General features: G+C 41.9%; 1 protein-coding gene across 16 annotated transcripts in view; it reads left to right on the top strand.

Annotated features, from left to right (window-relative positions):
- Positions 1-17,780, top strand: part of ADGRL2 (adhesion G protein-coupled receptor L2) — a 548,846-nt gene that overhangs the window by 339,963 nt on the left and 191,103 nt on the right. For 3 of the 16 annotated variants that reach the window (XM_035123248.3, XM_035123252.3, XM_035123243.3), the window contains exon 1: positions 1,011-2,175. The exons of 2 other annotated variants lie outside the window; for them this stretch is intronic. The gene's annotated coding sequence lies outside the window, so the exon portion shown is untranslated. Of the gene's footprint in view, positions 1-1,006; positions 2,176-2,941; positions 2,963-17,780 lie in introns of those variants that run through there. 11 more of the 16 variants (XM_088673892.1, XM_088673894.1, XM_088673887.1 and 8 more) reach the window with 8 other exon arrangements.

Genomic DNA, 17,780 nt, shown 5'->3' with positions numbered 1-17,780 from the left:
TCCCCGCCAGACCCTCGGAAGTTGAACTTCGGAGGCTTCCCTGTATCCCCACCACCACAACTGCCTTCTTCACCTTCCTCCTCCTCCTCCTCCACTTGGCGAGGAGCACTTGCTGCTCGGCTCTCCCGCCCGCCCAGTGTGTGATGGTGGTGGTCCTCCTGTGTTTTGCTATCCCGAGTCGGCGGCGCTAGGCGCGGGCAGCTTTTTACGCACACAAAGGAGAAAGGGAAGAGGCAGGCAGGCAAAAAGCCGGCGACGAAACTTTGCGCGGGCCTGCAGCTCGCCGCCGCCCGCCCTGCCCAGCGCGCCGAGTGGGGAAGCCGGCCGCCAAAGCCTTCCCCCTGAACGAGCGGCGAGGCGAAGCCGCCTGCTCGTCTGCGGCGCCGCGGAGGGGCTGGCGAGGAGGCCCTCTCTGCGAGTGGGCGGACAGCACCCAGTGGGGACCCCGAGAGATGCAGCCGAGCCTCCTGCTCTCGCGGCGGGGCTGCCCCAAAGCTCCCAGCCACCGCCGGCTGAAGTGATCCAGCGCTCCCTGCCGCCGCCAGATCGAGCCCAAAGCTTTTGCACGAACACAGACACACACACACACCCGCACCGCTTCTTTCTCTTTCTCTCCCCAGCCCACCTCCCCCCCATCTCTCCCCCCCTCCCCAAAGCCGTGCAGCCGCAAGCAGCTCAAGTGGAGTGGAAAATGGCCAGTGGTGGCAGATCGAGCCTTTAGATTATCTCCTTCACGTTTGGTACTTAGCTGTCTCTAATCTGCTTTTATTTGCCAGAAGCCCCCCTCCCACCAGTTTGTGCGGGTGGTGGCGGCGGCGAGGAGACACAAGAAGCGGGGTGGTGGGGAAGAGGAGAATATATATGCCCCCCCCATATTTTTGGCTGCCGCCGCTTCTATACATGATAATATGTTTATATGATTAGCCGAGCCCAGGGGTGGGGAGAAGAGAGAGAAAGAGAGAGAGGGGGTGGAGATTGGAGGAAGAGGTGGAGGCTGGAGGTGGCTCCAGTTCAGAGCTAGTGGAGAGTCCGTGTCAGGACTTCGCAATCCCCAGTCACACACTGAGAGAGAGGTGCATGGACGAAAGGGAGCTGGCAATACAATTCACTGGGATTTTTCTCTCTCTTTTTTCTTTTAAGGGCGATTTCACTCGCCCCCGCCCTCCTTTCCCTCTCTGTCTCTCTTCCTTTCTCTCCCCATTGCTTTGAGCGCGACCAGCTTTGCTCTTGATCTCCGTTCACGGGGCAGCAGCGGCAGCAGCAGCAGCAGCGTCGAGAAGAAAGGAGAAGCAAGGAGGAGAAAAAAAAGCGAAGCTTGAAGAAGGGCTGGAACTGGATCCTGCCAGAGGCCAAGATGCCATCCAGGGAGATGTAAATGAGGCCGACGAGGACGACGGAGAAAAAGGGGGCTTTTCTTTCCGATTTCCCCCTCTCTCGCGCGTGTGCCCGTGCTTTGCGATCGCAGCGCCTTCTCCCCACTTCGCCTCGCCGCCGAACAATTGAGTTGATTCCGGCTGCTCCTGTTGGCGTCGCCTTCTTTTCCCCCTTATCCATTCCAGTCGCCTAGAGAAAAGAGAGAGGACTCCAGGGTTGGTCACATTCAAGACGGTGTTGCACCTAGCGCTCTTTTGTTGTGGTGCTTTCAGATCGACCAAAATAATTGTTTCGATTTTCCTTTTGTTTTACCTCCTTCCTTCCTCGCTCTCCTCTCCTCCCCCCCCCAAACATTTATTTAAAGGAGTGCGTGCGTGTTTTTGGGAAGGAGCCGCGCGCGTCGGGACCTGGAGTGTGTGTGGGGAAATGTTGACTTAACCTCTCGCCGAGCCCCTTCGGCTGGCTGGGCTCTTTTTTTGCTTGGACGGAAGGGAGACGAGCAGCCTCCTGGTGTGCGTTTTGTCCCAGCCCAGCGAGCTGCAAAGCCAGCTGCCTTCCTCGCCTTTCTGCGCTTCTTCTACCTAGCCCAGTTCTTTTTCGTTGACTTGCCCGGCGATCCTCCACCTCCTTCCCCTTCTGGCTTTTGTGTTTGCTGGCGCTCCCCGGGCCAAAACATCGCCTTTAAACAACAAACAGCAACCGCCACCTTGTGATCAGAAAGGGGCTCACCCTGTACCCCCTTTCCCGGGGCACCCCAGATGCAAGAGGAAGCCCGGCCTGGCTTTGGCTGCAAACCCAAAGGTAAGTGTCTCCCTCTCTCTTTCTCGGTGTGTGCGGATTATTCGTGGGTGAGATGCTTCTTTTCCACTTGCAGGACCTGTTTGCTTACTTCGATCGCCCCCTTTTGCGAGCCATTTACATGCAAGCGGACTGCTTACTTTGCAGGAGAGGGGTGTGTGTGTGTGTGTGTGTATGTATGTGCATTGGGGGGTGCGGGAGAAATGCACCGTAGAGCCTCAGCCCTAACCCCCTTTTCCCGCTGTGGGGAGGGAATTCCTCCAATAAATCTGTATCGAACTGTTTCCCGTCCCATGCATTCTGATAAACCGCTCTCCCCCCCCCCCCAATCTTCCATCACCTGGAAAAAAGAGAGTCCTGCGCGCCGCATAAACCAAAGTGTGTGTGCGTGTGTGTGAAGGGAGAAGCATGGAATAGACAACACTCAGGCAGGGGGAGGCTCGCGATGGTCCTTTTACTTCCTAGATCTTCGTCCCTGGGCAAAGGCGGATCGGATGAGGGTTTAACTGTGAAGCTGGGGTCTTTCCCGGGCAAGTAGAGGGTGGGAAAGAAGGTGACCTGAGCGTAGTCACATGTGAAGCGGCGTAGGAGGCTCTGGGGTGGCGATCCTGGAGGGCCTTGGCCTCTTGAAGGGCTGAGAGTCCGGCGGGAGGAGGAGGAGAAGGAGGACGACCAGAGGCAATTTTTTCGAGGGTTGTGTGGGGCCTGTGATCAGATCCAGCGAGAGCGCGCGCGCGAGGATTTCCCCCTTCCGCCGCGCGCAGCGCTCCTCCCGGGGATTCGGGGAGAGGTCAGTCAGTCCGCCGGGCTGTTGCAGGACACTTCGGGGTTCCCCCTCTTTCAGCCTGTCCTCCCTACCCACCCCACCCCCGGCTGCTCGCCACGCAGATCACCCGCCACGCGAAACCCCCGCGTGGCATGTAAGCTCCCTCGGGAACCGCCAGCAGCTCAAATGCTGGGCGAGTGGGTGGGTGGAAGGCAGAGAAATCCCTCCCGGCTTGCTAAACTTTGCCCGATCCTCAAGAAAGACTGTTGCTCTGGTATTGATTTGACTGGCCTTCGGGTCCCCCTTAAAAAGGAATAAAGTGTTGCAAGGTAGGATTGCAGCAAGTGCTCAAGCCACACTTAATACTTAACGCGAAGGACGTGTTTATTGGGATTCCAGAGGACTTTCTTTACCAGCGAGTGTGCCCAGACTTGTGGATGTAAAGTGACCTGGGACTGGAAGTCTGCTTGGTGTTTGGGGTGGGGGTGTACACATTGTCTCCTGTTTTAAGTCTCTCCGACTAGTTTGCCTGAGGATTGCAGCTCTTATTTCTCCCATGGAAAGAAATTAGTGTGGAGGGGGAGAGGGGTTTCTTTAGGAATCCCACTTTTCTTAGGGTTGCGGGGGGGGGGACTTCCAAAGAAGGCTTGCAAGTCTCTGGCTAAAAGCAAGAGCCATCTGGATCCTGTTATTCGAGCAAGCTTTTCTCTTCTTTCTTCCCTTTGCTCCAGCATTCTTTGCTATGTGTGTGACCAGCCAGGCAGCCTCCTCACTCTGGGTGTTTTTAGAGTAGAAAGCCTGGTGGCTGATTTCATTCATTTGGCTGTGTGTGTAGCAGGCCCATACCAAGTCGACTTCATGAATTCAAGTGGCCCGCTGAGAGGAAAAGTTGCAGCCCTTTAAGTAAATAATGACTTGTTGCACTTTTATTTTCACTAAAGCACAAGGATGGAGGAGCAGTTTGATTAGCCCCCCCCCACACCTTGCACGAGGCTTGCAAATAGTAATGAATTATAATCATTTGCAGTTGTGGCTCTTGAGGGGGGATTAAAAAAAAGGGAGAACCTGTGTTCCATTTTTACTTGTTAGATATTTAGGGCCACCTGGGACACATGGCATGTTGGAAGAAGCTTTTGAAAAGTGTAAGCTAAAGTTGTGATTTTATTGTAGCATCTTTTTTTGGGGGGGGGTCTTAAGTGGGTGGAGTGTTTGGATACAGTTCTGGTAGCCCGAAGAGCTGCCTTCTCTTAGACTCAAGGTGTGTGAGATTTCTTCCATAAGGTGGTGTGTGTGTGTGTGTATGTGTGTGTTGACGATACCCTGTAAAAGACTCTGGATTTTTGCTTTGTAATTAATAATAGCCTCTTATAAATCTGGTGCTGGTAGGTTTGGGGCACAGTTGCTTTGGCAAACCAATCTTAATCTTGGGCTTCAGGTGTATGTTGTTTATCTTCCCCTTAAGAACATGTTCTTAGAACATTCTGCAGAACAAATGTTCTGTTGTTTGGTTTCTTCAGACACTCTGATTCCCTCCCTTTTGTTGCCTGTCACTAAAAGAGGTGCCATTTCACATCATTCTGCACAAATTGTTTGAATTAATGCAAGTGTGAATTCTTACCGTTTGAAGGGGGCTATTAGCATATCAAAGGTTTTTAGCTTTCAGCTCAATTGAGAAAACTTCAGCCTGTCTTCCATTTGCTTCCAAAGCAGAGGCCCAAAGGGCAGTGGGGGAATTGTAAAGGGGTAAAAGGGGGAGGTGGGCTTGGGTTATGTTTCTGAACTTTTACTGTTTTGTAATTATGCCAGCGAAGAACATAGTCTGTATGCTGCAGGCTCTTGCAAACGGCCAAACAATTATATTCTATTGATTAATGGTTTGTTCTAAGAAAAAAAAGGGTGACCTTTTTTCTCGTGACAGCCACTGTTTCATAGTTTCGGGTGTCTCCTATCCTTTCTGTTAGTGGGATTTGCAAGACCTTTTCTTTTGGACTCACACTTTGGATATGGCCTGCACATTATTTCATTAGGGGGCCTGAATGGAAAAGAACTTCTAATTACTTTTTAAAAAACACCACCCCGCTACAAATGAATTTTTGAAAGAAAAGACCACTCAGTTGCAAGCCTTTGAAGAAAGCACACATTTCTTCTCATACATAATACAGGAATAGCAGATCTTTTTATTCCATAGGGTGTGTTACAGATTTTAACATTCTATTTATTTGTTATGGCTAATTTCCAAAGAACAATAAGAGAATAATTAAAATGCCTTTGTGGATATTATTATTTTTTAAAGCCTCCAGTCAGTTTTGCATAGGTTATCTAGAATCATGTGCTGTATCTTTTGTTGCTATTGTTGTCCTCCTCAGTAGAAGTAGTGTTAATGCATATGCTTTAAATAGCTGTGGCAAGGACTGGTCCTGGCAGTGTAGTTGCAGAATATTCATCATTGCATTTTAAGTCGGTTTATGTTGCTGTCACATAGACGTAATTTTTGATTCATTAGCTACTCCTGTTTTTTTCCCTGTTTGCAAAGAGATATGCCTCTCTTCATTATTATTATTTTTTTAAAAAAATCAATATTTGTAATCTGGCAGATTAGGAGCCAAGCAGAATGCAGCACTCCTTCAGTAAATTGGGCTGTTTTCCAAACAGTAGATTGTTCCTAGGTTGTGGGGGGAGCGGTGAAGTTTGGTAGGTCTCTTTTATCAAGCTAAACAAAATGAACTTTTCCAGTGTATTCTAATACCTCTTGCTTGCTCCTCTTCTTCTTCTTCTTCTTCTTCTTCTTCTTCTTCTTCTTCTTCTTCTTCTTCTTCTTCTGTAAATAATATGATGTATCTGGTCTACTGATATTGTAGCTTTATTTCCATGGCTCCAGTGGTTAGTTTTGGGTGGGAGAAATAGGTGGTTATCGCGGGAGAATTGTTTATGATATCCAGAATAATTTTTAATTTCATATCACTAAGAAGCTGGGCTGCTTGGAAGCCTTGAAGAAAAGAGTGAATTGTGCAGGGTTTTGTTTTTAAAAATACATTTGCTAATTTTAAATGGTGAAGAGCAGTTCAGGTTTTTGTGGGTGGAGATCTTTTAACAGTACTCAAATGGGGTGTCATTACACTGAGGTGATTTTCACCAGAGTAAATAATGCCTTCAGTTGCTTTATAGCAGTACCTTTTGGTGGTATAAATGGAACATATTGATGTAGTTGTCATTACGACACTTAAATTACTTTTAACTAGTCTGATTTGGCCATAGAGTGCTGTAAAGAAAGTACATTACATGCTGTAAAGGAAGTACAGCCATTAGAGATAATCTAAAAATTGTCTTGGAAATGTTGCACTTCAGTTTAAATGACGGTGATCTCGAAATTCGACAAATTTCTATAAAAATGCCACAGAAGGAAGACTTTTCAGCAATTCGTAAGACAAAATTGGACCACTTAGACAGAAATTAATGTGCTACAGCCGTGCTTCAGCTGCCATTTTCAATCACAGTGGGTCACTATGTGTTGGCAACAGCAACTGAACATAGATATTCAGTTGCTCTGGCAGCTAGAGCTGGAGAAATCAGGATATTGAATCAACGTGGGGTAGCACAAACCAATTAAAGCAGGTTTTGACTTGAGATATTCTAATAAACAGTTATTTTTCTCTCTCTGCCACATTTGGCTCCCCTATTCATTAATGGGCCAACATCAAAGAAAGCAGCCCAGCTTCCAAATGTTATAAAAACCAATACAAAGATATAGATGTTGCATGTAGTCTTGGAAGTCTTAATTTAAGGCAAGCAGTTGGAGTTTTTATTGCAGCAATTTTCACAATCAGCAGAGACATTAACACCAGGCTTCTGGGTGTTTTCCTTCCTTAAAATGAGCAAGAGGAGAGCATTAAAAAAAGCAAAGTTTGCTTAGCGGTTAGTCCATAATTTGAACACTTCAGAAGCTGCCGCCATGTTTCGTTTGTCCCTTACAGCTTTCACTGACAACATGTCAGCAATGGAAGTCACTAAGATGGGGTAAGATCCAGTCATATAAGTCGTAGTGCAATTCATACTTAAAATACTGCAAACTGATATGTCACTATTTTCATCTGTTTTACCTGTTTTATCTCTTTTACATAGCATATATTTAATTGACATGAACAAATAATGTAGAAGAATTTGGCAGGCATAATCCCCCCCTTAAAGATATATTGCACTCCCTGGTAAAACATTTCACGCAAGTATAACTTTGGGGAAGCTATATAGTTAACACTGGAACAAGTTACCTTTCAGAAGAAGGTGTGTGCATTGCAAAAGAAATTACACAGAAATTACTGTTTTGCTTCTGTTTAAAATAGCCAACCCTGCTCCCTGAGATTTAAAGAGCCTCCCCCCCCCTTTAAACAATGTGGGTTTTCCATAGAAACCAGACTTTAATTGAATGGAGTGTCAAATGGCTGTTGGTTGGATCTTTTTTTGGTGGTGGGTGGGTGCGCTTTTTGTTATAGTGAAGTCTCAGGAGTTGGGGGTTATTTTGTTTTGCATTTGGATGTTTGTAAGATGGCAGTTAAAAATAAGTTTCTAAAACTGCTAATGACTTTTCCAAATGAAAGATAAGAAGCAATAGTTAAACACAACTGCAATTTTTAATTCATGCTTAGGAGCAGAAACAAGTCCGTTATTTTCCATAGGAAATTTTAGCGGAATTATCATTAGTCATGCTACTTATACATGTCACATTACACAGAACTGTTTTCTAATCTTATTTTGAAGATTTGATGCTACATGTCTGAAGAGAGAGGCGTAAGCTTTTCAGTTTCCCAGGAGCACATGTGCACTCTTAAACATAGCATGCTTAATTTTATCAGACTGTTGAGAAATAGGATATATGTCATTATAATGAAACCTCAAAGCAGATGGAGCTGATGATGTTTGGGAGTTAATAAGAAGAGTTTATTCTGTTATCTCCTCTTGATCAGTTAAAATATTAGTTCATGTCCTTTCTGAAGAATTCTCCTACGTAAACATTGTCTGTCGAAGCTGATCATTTTTATATCAGTTTAGTTACATGGTAATTTATTGCTTCCTATAACTTTATTTTTAGTGGTGACTGCTGAAGTTCTCTCTCTCAATCACTCACACACCATACACACACACATTCCTTAACAAGTGCTAAAAGATAAGAGACAACCGGATGCACTTAAAACTATCAGTTGAGTCTTTTAAGGAAAAGCATTGTTGATCAGACTCTGGAATTATAGTGCAGGCCAGGTTGTGGCTCATTATCTTAAACGGAGCATTTTATGGGTCGAAGAAGCAATATATAATTTGCATGTGCTATTATTTTTCCTCCCTTGTGGTATTTGTCAGGCGCTAAATGCTTCCAACTGTACAGAAGCCTGTTATTTTCCTCCCTAAATTTTTTTTTCCAGAAAGGCATAATAGTCAAGAACATTGTAGTCTTGACTAAAAGTAAACACAAGAGTCTTAACACCTGCAGATAAAAGTGCAGCCTGCTGCCAAATAAATATATAAATGCTATTGATTGCTTTGGCAGCACAAGCCAAACTGAAATACAATTTGTTTAATTACAACAAAAATGAAGTTTTATGAAGTAGTATACTTCATCTTTGTAGAAGGTTTTATGTGTTGTGCGCTGGTAAGTAAAAATCCCACCACGGTTGTATAATTTTGCTCAATTATCAGAGCAGCTAAGAGGGAAAATCAATTATACTGAAAAACCACAGAAATGAGATTACCTTGTTAAGTAGCATCTTGCCAGCAGTGTATAAATTCCCTAGCATTATCAAAAGTGGCCATATAGAGGCTGCAGACTCATGCCCACTTACATGGGAGTTAGCCTCCTTGTGAGCACAGTAGGATTTACTTCTAAGTCAACATACACAGGATTGTGCTCTTAATGCACCAAGAATATAGTGTAATCTATATGTAATAGCATGCAATTTTGCTACATTTTTGTGCCGTAGGTGGTTGTTGCTTTTCTCTGTGTAGGAGCGCAACTGGATAAGTCAACTAATAGAGCATTAACTTTCCAAAAGAAATGGGATATACGCTACAATCCTATACACTCTGGCAGGTAAGCCCCATTGAACTCAGTAGGGCTTGCTTCTGCGTAAATGTATATATTCGCCGTAGACGCATATAGGATTGCATTAAGCATGGAAAATGGTCACGCCAGCCATTTTTTTGTTTTTTACCTGCATATCTTCCTTGATTTTGTAATGGAAAAAAAATATATGAAAACCTCAGTAGGTGTTTCAAGCAAGAATGAAGACCAAAGATAGAAAAGTAAATTACTTTGCAGGGTGACAGTAATAGCATCCATTTCATGTCTCCAGTGTAGAAAAACTCACTTAAGATACAATTGTTCACATTTTTTAAAAATAAGATATATTTATGATGGTGTGTTCGTGATATTTTTCTGTTTTTTTTTTTAAAAAAAAATGATTACATATTTCTGTAGGCTCTCTGTGTTGTAATACTGTAGTTTGAAAATATTGCCTCTGCCTTTTGTACAGAAAGCTAGAATTTGTCTTTTTTTATTTATTGAACATCTGCCTCTGTGTAGTTTCCTGATGCAAACACAATCTTGCTACCCTGAGTCTCTGAAACAGCCAGCTACAAGGGGCAGGCAACATAGCAGTTTAAAACCGGTGGGCCATTTGTAGGTCACAGAGTCATCATGCTAGAATTTCTGAATAAAGTGACTGAGAAGGGGAAGAAAAATGCCACTTTGAATGGAGATGTTTAAACCAGACCTCTGCCTCAGGGTAAAATTTAGGTATGTTTTAGCCCGGATGTAATGTCTCCCTCTACAGAGCACAGAATTAATCATGGCCTGACAACAGAACGTGTGCTGAGGGAGAAAAAGGGGACCTCTTGTTGGCTAACAGCTTAGAATGAGAACCTTATAAACATTAAAATATACTTGGGCATTTTAAATCATTGCATTTTCCCTGGACAGCTTCTTTAAGCACGTTTTGTAGTTGGTACAAACCTGGGTAGTGAAACAGACACACGCACACACACACACACACACACACACACACACACACACTGTCAAATACGATGCATGAATTGTGACTTTCCCCTGTGAAATGTTTGACACTGGTCATAGGAACTGGATCCAGCCTTCCCACTGTAAGTAAGAAAGGGAAAGCCATCAATTAGACATGCATGCAGCCTCTGAAGAAACAATGCTTGGTTTTTTTGTTATTTTGTATTTGGGAGCATGGATACAAAAGGAAGCGAAGCTCTAATTTTTAAAGACATAATGCAACTAAATGTTTTTGCAACCAATTTTTAGTAGCTACATATAGCACTTTTGGTGTACAAAACACTTTACAATGTTACTTATTTTTGCAAGAGGCAAGGAGATGTACAAGAAACCACATCTCCTTGCACGGTAGTTTTTCATGTTTTGCCCACAATCTCCAGTTTTTATTTTAAAAAGAGAATTAATTTGAGTTATAATTCGAGTATATCAAGCAGATTCTCATTCTGCTTGACTAGTGTTTATGGTAAAAGGATACTTTTTATATACATTTGCATGCTTTAGATTACTTTCTAATTATATATAAATGTTTTTGTCCGTTTCAAGAATTTTTTCTAGGAGATTTTGGGGGATAAATGGAGTACAACTCCTGTAGGATACCCCAACATTTAGACTTGCTACCTCTTGCTTCATTTTGTGTGAATGAGAAGGAGTAGTAAACATTGTCAGATGCTGCTTTTCTCAAAACAGTAAGGCTAAAGGACAGTAATACATCGTATGAATATAAATACTGGTTCTAAACTCAAAATATTTTGAATATGTTTTGCCATGTTCAGGAGAGAAATGCTTGACATTTGGATGTAGAAATTAGAAAATGATTCTAAGCCAAGGGGAACACATTCTGCTATTTTGATACTGGACTCATGTTTTTGCGGGTTCTGAAATTTGTTGTTTTGAATAAATAAATAAAAATACTGGGCACTATGTTTATGCTGTTGTCATTACCTATATTGCTTAAGTTGCAAAAGTTTTGAATAAGATCTATGGTGCAAATTCAGTGTATTTCAGAAATAATATCCTAAATGGGTATAGGATAGCAAGCTTAGTTGTCTGCATGTTCTTAGTTTGGAGAATACATAATAACGGTTTTGAGCAACCAGTTGATATTTTATTTTTTACCATTTGATTTGTTCCCTTGATGCAAAATCCATCCCCATATTTAAATAGGTGCTTTTATTCTTACTTTGAACTGTGTGTTGCGTCTGCTGTAGATATTTTTTCATATGAGTCAACACCTCGGAATGATTATTGCTCTGCTTCTAGACGGCGGAATACTTTCACTTCCATTACTGCCAAAATTGTTCTTTGCTGCTGGGGAAATGGATGACTGTTTTTATTTTATTTTTTAAAGAATTCTGAGATTTCTACTTAGTTGCTGATAAGGTATATGGAGAGTTGAAACTGGGATGGAACTTTGGCTTGATGGGAGCAAGGTTTAATTGGAAACAGACCTCCCTCTGGGCTAAGTCCAGCGACTAAGACCTCTAGGACACAGCCCTAGGCCCTAGTACTTTTGAAGAAGAGCAGTGTTCATAGTTTCCCCCTCTAAATAACCAGAGCTCACCCCACACTTCTGGCAATAGGCCATAGGACTACCAGACATAGGGTGTCTTTCAGAAAGCCCTAGGTGCCAGAAGTCCCTTTGCTTTGCTTTGCCTTTTCAAATTAATCACCTAAGCATGTAGCACAAAGGAAGAAACAACAAGCAGCTAAAATCATTACGCTTCCCACTGGCATGCCAACAATTTCTGTCATCCCCTTCCACCCATGGACAGTGAGTATCATAAGAACTTGTACATGTGTGAGAGATTAAGACAGAGAAGGCAACTTTGCCAAGCTTATTCAGATCTTGCCTTTCCATTTAAAATATTGCTGGGTGGCATCTTTTTGGCAAGCTCTGGAGCCAGGTTTCATGATGGAACATGATTGTTGGCATGAGTCAGCCATTTTTTTGCCATGTCATAGCTTAATGCAAGATTCCTTTCCTCCTTTCTTTGGCCAGGATAGCATGAAAGGACCTTGCAGCCACCCTGCAAGTTAACGATCCAGACTCTCTCTGATCTGGGTAAATAAAATGGGTCCCCAAACAACCCTCCCACCCACTCCTTGCAAGAGGTATTTCTGTTACAGTATGTGTAGTCTGGAGGGCTCGGCTATAATTGTGATTGCATTTAGTTGCTGATGAAATATTCCTTGCTGACTGACAAGACCTTGATTCACTTTGTGCTGAGTGCAGGTGCATATTTGGACTAGACTGGTGTCTTTTGAAATCAGTGTAGATATATTAGCATACGTGGATGGAATAACTGGGTTCTAGTTTTGTCATGTGTACTTTCTGAATATGATCTTGCTCAGCTTCAGAAAGGAATGGTTGGAAATAAACTCTTGTTGATAGACAACAGGAAGGGAGAGGAAATCAGACTTATTAGAGAGGGGGACTCATCCTGTTTTTTTTTTGTTTAGATTTGAAAGGAAAAAAAGTTAAATTGTCTGATTTCTCTCTCAATAAATTTTATAAAGCATATTTACTTGTGTGGTTTGGATGTTGTGTTCCTTCTCTCAGCACTCACTGTGCCTGAAGCCTTCAAGGCCACATCGTTTGAAGATTACCAAATAGGACCTGCTGATGACAGGCTATGGATTTGGCCACTAGAGGCTTTCCTGTAACAGAAAGGAGTTGCCCTATATGCTTGTGCTATATGCTTTTGAAAGCACGTTCAGAAAAGCATCGTGATTTCTTGATCCTTTCGTAGTCTGCTTTAACAATTTTGCCTTTAAATATTCCTTAAATATTCCTTTCAGTTATTTCTCATTGATTTTATTTTAAGTACATTGGTTTTTATCAGTGCTATCGTCATTTATTAGAAACGGCATTTTGGTCTGCATGCTGCACTTCATTTCCTACCCGGGTGGCAAAGGCCGCATTGTCATCATCTGGGTTGGATTTTCGCCCCTAACCTTGTAGTTCGTGAATTCATCCCTACCCCAGAGGGCAAAATATCTAGGTTTTATATATTAGTAATTCAATTTCTGGAAGTGACTCGCCTGGTTTATAGAGGAATTTTATGACAACCCAGAGAAATTGAGCTTGGACATTGAAATCAACCTTGGGTTCATTTTATATTAGACCACAAAGCCTTTCTTGTTTGTAGGAGTGGCCTAACAATTGGTTAAGGTAAAAAGTAGAAAACTGGAGCCACTCCAGCATCACAAATGCTGACGTTACGTAGCAACTTAGGGAGCTCCTTCTACACCAGTTCAGACCATTGGTTCATCTCGCAGTGGCTCTCTAGGGTTTTGGACTGTGGTTTCTCTTAACCTTGTCTGGATATAATACTAGGGATTGAACCTTGGGGCCATCTTCATTAAAATCAGATACTCTTCCACTGAGTTACAGCCCTTCTGCAAGGGTTTGGGGTTGGTTTAGTTTGTAATTGTAGCCCAACTGTAAGTTGATTTTGGCTAGTACTTCTGGCACAATATGGATGGTATCTGACAAAGTCATATGCAGAGTGGATCTCTTGACACCAGTGGACTTAAGACAGCAATGCCTAAACCTTGTGCACTAATTTCGGTGGGTCTGCTCACCTCACTTAACCTGAGAGTGATTTAATGGGACTTACTGCCAAGTAGACATGGTTAGGATTGTAGCCCGAGTCAGAAGCCACCCAAAAGCCTGAATTTTCCTGAGTTTATATCAAACATTGGGTGTGTTCATTTTTTTTATAGCTATACATATCGATGCTTGGCCAAAAGTGTTTTCTGTGATAGTAGAATGGTTTTCTTAGGATGGATAAAAACAAGGATATGACAACTAGTAAATGTTTCCCCCCCTGTTGTTTAATATTATGTGCTTGTATTTTCTTAAAATACCCATGTTTGTATTAAGTGTAACTGATACTAAACTTTGAGGTAGCAAGTTAATCCTAATAGGAATAGGTTTTGGCTTATGTGGCAGAGAGACATTAAACAGAGCCACAGTGCTGTGTTTGTTTATTTTGGTTAAGGAGATGATTTAGCCTGGAAGTGATGACTTGTTTTGGGTGGTCCCTCCACTTCAGGATGGTTCAGTGTTGGTTTTTCTTTTCCCATAAAAGTCTTAATGTGTTGTTTGGGGGGGGGGACGGACGGACAGCAGCAGCAGCTTTTACATCTTGGTATGCAGTGAGCTAAAGCTGCTTGCTTAACTGTTTTGAAGGACAAGGGTAACTAGATAGAGCCAGCAGTAAAAAAAATAATGGCCAGGGTGCCTTCTTCAGGAGTCACTGATATCAGGTAACTCTTAGCTGTCTGGGAATTCCTTTCAAATAGTGTCCATTTGTTTGTCTTCCAGTGCTAAATTTTTGCATTTTCTGCATACTTTTTGCTAACTCTTCTTATTACCTGCAGAGGGAGCTTGCATATGAGATAATCAGAATAATCGTGGCTTTTTTTTTTTCAAAAGACTGCAATTGTTTTTCAGCTCATAAATACAATGTCTGCTTGTTACAGCATTCTCTGTTGCTTTTGCTCAGATTAAAAGTGTTTTACATGTAAAGTGTGTTCAAGGGTATGCTTTGAGAAGCGCCTACATCGCTGATAGCAGTTTGCAAACACTTGTAAATTTAATATGCAAAAAGCGTAAGTGGATATTAAAATGGCATTCCCTTTTCAGACGAAAATACTCTTTGCTTTAAAATTAGGGATTTTTTTAAAAAAAGCAAACACCCAAGTTACTTGTGCAATTGTATGGGTGGGGGTGGATATAAAGAATCATTGGCAACCAAAACATCAGGAAATATTCAGAAAATAATTTGTTGCCTTCTTTAAAAATAAATAAAATAAGTCCACAAGCTTCAGGGGCTTCCTTAATTTAACTATAGTGTTTGGTATGCTGAGCGGAAAGCTGTGACAATGGGATATTTTCTCACATCTATCTATATTGTTGGTTACATTACAGTTGCGAGGTCAAGTCTTAATTTTTGTTTTACAAAAAAAATTACTAGTACTATAGCCAACAAATTAGTGTAATGCATTCAACAGCTAAACCTTCAGCATTAAACAGTTTAGGGGTAAAATGACAACAGCCCTGCTGACAGTTTAAAAAGGCCATGGTGGTATAATAATATCAAATTATGAGCTTATTAATAAATAAATATCACCTAAGACATGGACGCCTTGCATTTGCGAATGTCGTCTTTTAAGGTTTAGTATCAGGAATTCGAAGGATGTTCCTGCATGTTTTAGAATTTGAATTATGCATTTTCCGATGATGAAGCCCTTCATGAAACGAGAGAAATGTTAGGGAAATAAATGTGACTTAATACATTGCTTGCTGTGCAAAGAAGGTAATGGAGATGGCATTGAAAATAAACACTGTTTAGCCCTGAAAAATAATGGTGCTCTATTTTCATTTAAGGTAGTTTGGGAAGTCTGCATGCTATCTGCTGTGATTTTAATATGAAATAGAGCATTATGCATAGTTGCACATTCCATAAAACTGAAGCAGCACTCAGAAACACACTCACTTGCCATAAATCCTCCCAGAAAATTGGTTTGAGAGTTGATTCTTCTGAAGGTTTATTACAATGCCGTAATGTTAAAAATGTGTATATGTGCAGGAGAACACAGGCTTTTATTGTATTTTTGATTATCCTTTTAAACAACTAGCAAAAAGGTTTACTGGTGTCTCAAAAGTACACCATCTTGGTGACGATTCATTATTTATACTGTCTAATCCTTGCTAATGTGAAAAAATCGGCTTGTTGTTGTAACACCAAATGGCCTTTTAAGTAGAGAAACAGTTAAGTAGATCTCCTGTAATAGTATGTTGTCTAATGAAGAGATTTATGGTATTGGCAAGGGCTATTGTATAGGAATTACCATTTCACAGCATGATCATGTGTTATCATAACAACTTGGTACCACATTTATGTGGAACATTTTCATAACAGGGTAAGGATATTAGCCACAGCAATTACACTCCAATAGGATTATGGCAGAAAGACTTATTTGGAATATAGAAATACTCCTAGACAGACTTGGATTGGAGCTGCAGGTCTTCTGAAGTTCGATCCACCTTTGCTCTCCTTGGCTGTAGTAAGTATGAAGGCTGTCAGAAATACATTTCTTGTGCTCATCTGCTTAATAAATTAATGCAAAGTAAGGAATTTCTTTCATCCTTCTTACTTAGGACATGAATTGTAAATTCTGAAATATATTTGTGTGAAACTTTGCGGTTGGGTGTGGAGAGTTGTTTGTCGCAGGGAAAATAACAAATGGAGAAGCTGCTGACTTGTGTGTGGTAGAGGGTGTGTGTGGCATCATTGAGAATTCATTCCTTCTCAGTGAAGGTGTGACTGCATGCTCTTGGATTTTGCACAGCATTTTTATTGGGCTGAATGGGTTTACTCTGCCATACGAATAGTTCTTTTGACTCTAGAAGGGTTGCATATTCTCATCTAGCTTCAGATGCATAAAAAGCACCAGCTTTTAATACATAGGATTCATTTCTCTTCTGTTTTTTTGGATGGGATTCTTGGAAAGCCTAGCCAGCTCAGGGAAAAATAAAATAAAATTAATTGAATAGAATAAATACCAGGACATGAAAGTTGTATCATTTCATGTCATTTTGAAAAAGAAGGAAGAAATAAGAGGAGCAAAGTTAAGTTTTGTTGTTGCAACTTCTTGGTGTGCTCTCTCTCTCTCTCTCTCTCTCTCTGTGTGTGTGTGTGTGTGAGAGAGAGAGAGAGAGAGAGAGAAAGAAAAGAAAGAATATGAATAATTGCTTGTATTAATATGAATGGAATTCCATTCATGGAATGAAGAAGGGCTTTACTGCTGCTGCCTCCTGCACCACTTGTAGGCTCCTCCTGTTTGGTTGGGAAATATGCCAGAATGGAATGAGATGTGGTTTGGAGTCTTGCAGCTGAAGGGGAGAATGCGGGGAAAACCAGAAACTCTTCCCTTTGGATGAGTGGAACTGATTGCCACTAAAGCTTTGTTAGATCCTAAATATTGTCCCTGGTGTTGTAATATTTGGGAGGATACATCAACAGGTAACTTCATCTATTATGTATTTGTATTCATACTAGGTTGGATCTAGAGCTCTGTTGCACTGTTGAGAGGGCACAAGGGAAGTTATGCATGCCCATCTCTGATTCCCTCTTGAAAAGCAGAACTGGAAGAGCAATGTGAAAGGTAGTGTGTCTGTGTGGGATGCCAAGGCGAGGGGAAATCAGGGAAGATAATCGCCCCCTGCTTCATCCATTGGAGATCCCTTGAATCTTAGTACCTTCTGCCCATGAAAGGAGCCCTTCCATTCACAAAAACAGTCTGGACCCAGCCCATTATTTTTGTACATTTCTTAGGCATTTGACTTAATTTACAGTCGAATTTCTTAAATAAAGTTGCTTGGCAAATCAAATTGCCACCTTCTCAAAGTCTCACCACAATCTTTTAAGATCATCTGAGAGTATCCGCCTTCAACCATTAATATGAACTATAAGCAAAATAATGAGCTTTCAGTGGTCCAACAACATCTGGAGGGAAGACATTCTCCATTCCTGTATTAGGGCCTGAAGATTTCTCGATGGCTTTCCTACATTCCCTGAGTGTTTTTTAGAAATGCTGCAAAGACTTGCTTGTTTTTGTGTCTTTTAATTGCCAGGGCTAAAGGGCTAAGCAAGTATAGAGTAAGTTTAATACCATCCCTGTGGTGTATTCTGCTGATTCTAGGATGGTGTGTTTTTAATTTATTTTTTCCAGCTGTGGATGACATGGATAAGTTGAGGCGCACCTTTTTAAATA

Source organism: Zootoca vivipara, chromosome 7 (assembly GCF_965207765.1).
Source record: "Zootoca vivipara chromosome 7, rZooViv2.hap1.1, whole genome shotgun sequence".
NCBI classification, from domain to species: domain Eukaryota; kingdom Metazoa; phylum Chordata; class Lepidosauria; order Squamata; family Lacertidae; genus Zootoca; species Zootoca vivipara.
The sequence above is the reverse complement of the archived record's forward strand: the minus strand, read 5'-3'. Positions and strand labels throughout refer to the sequence as shown.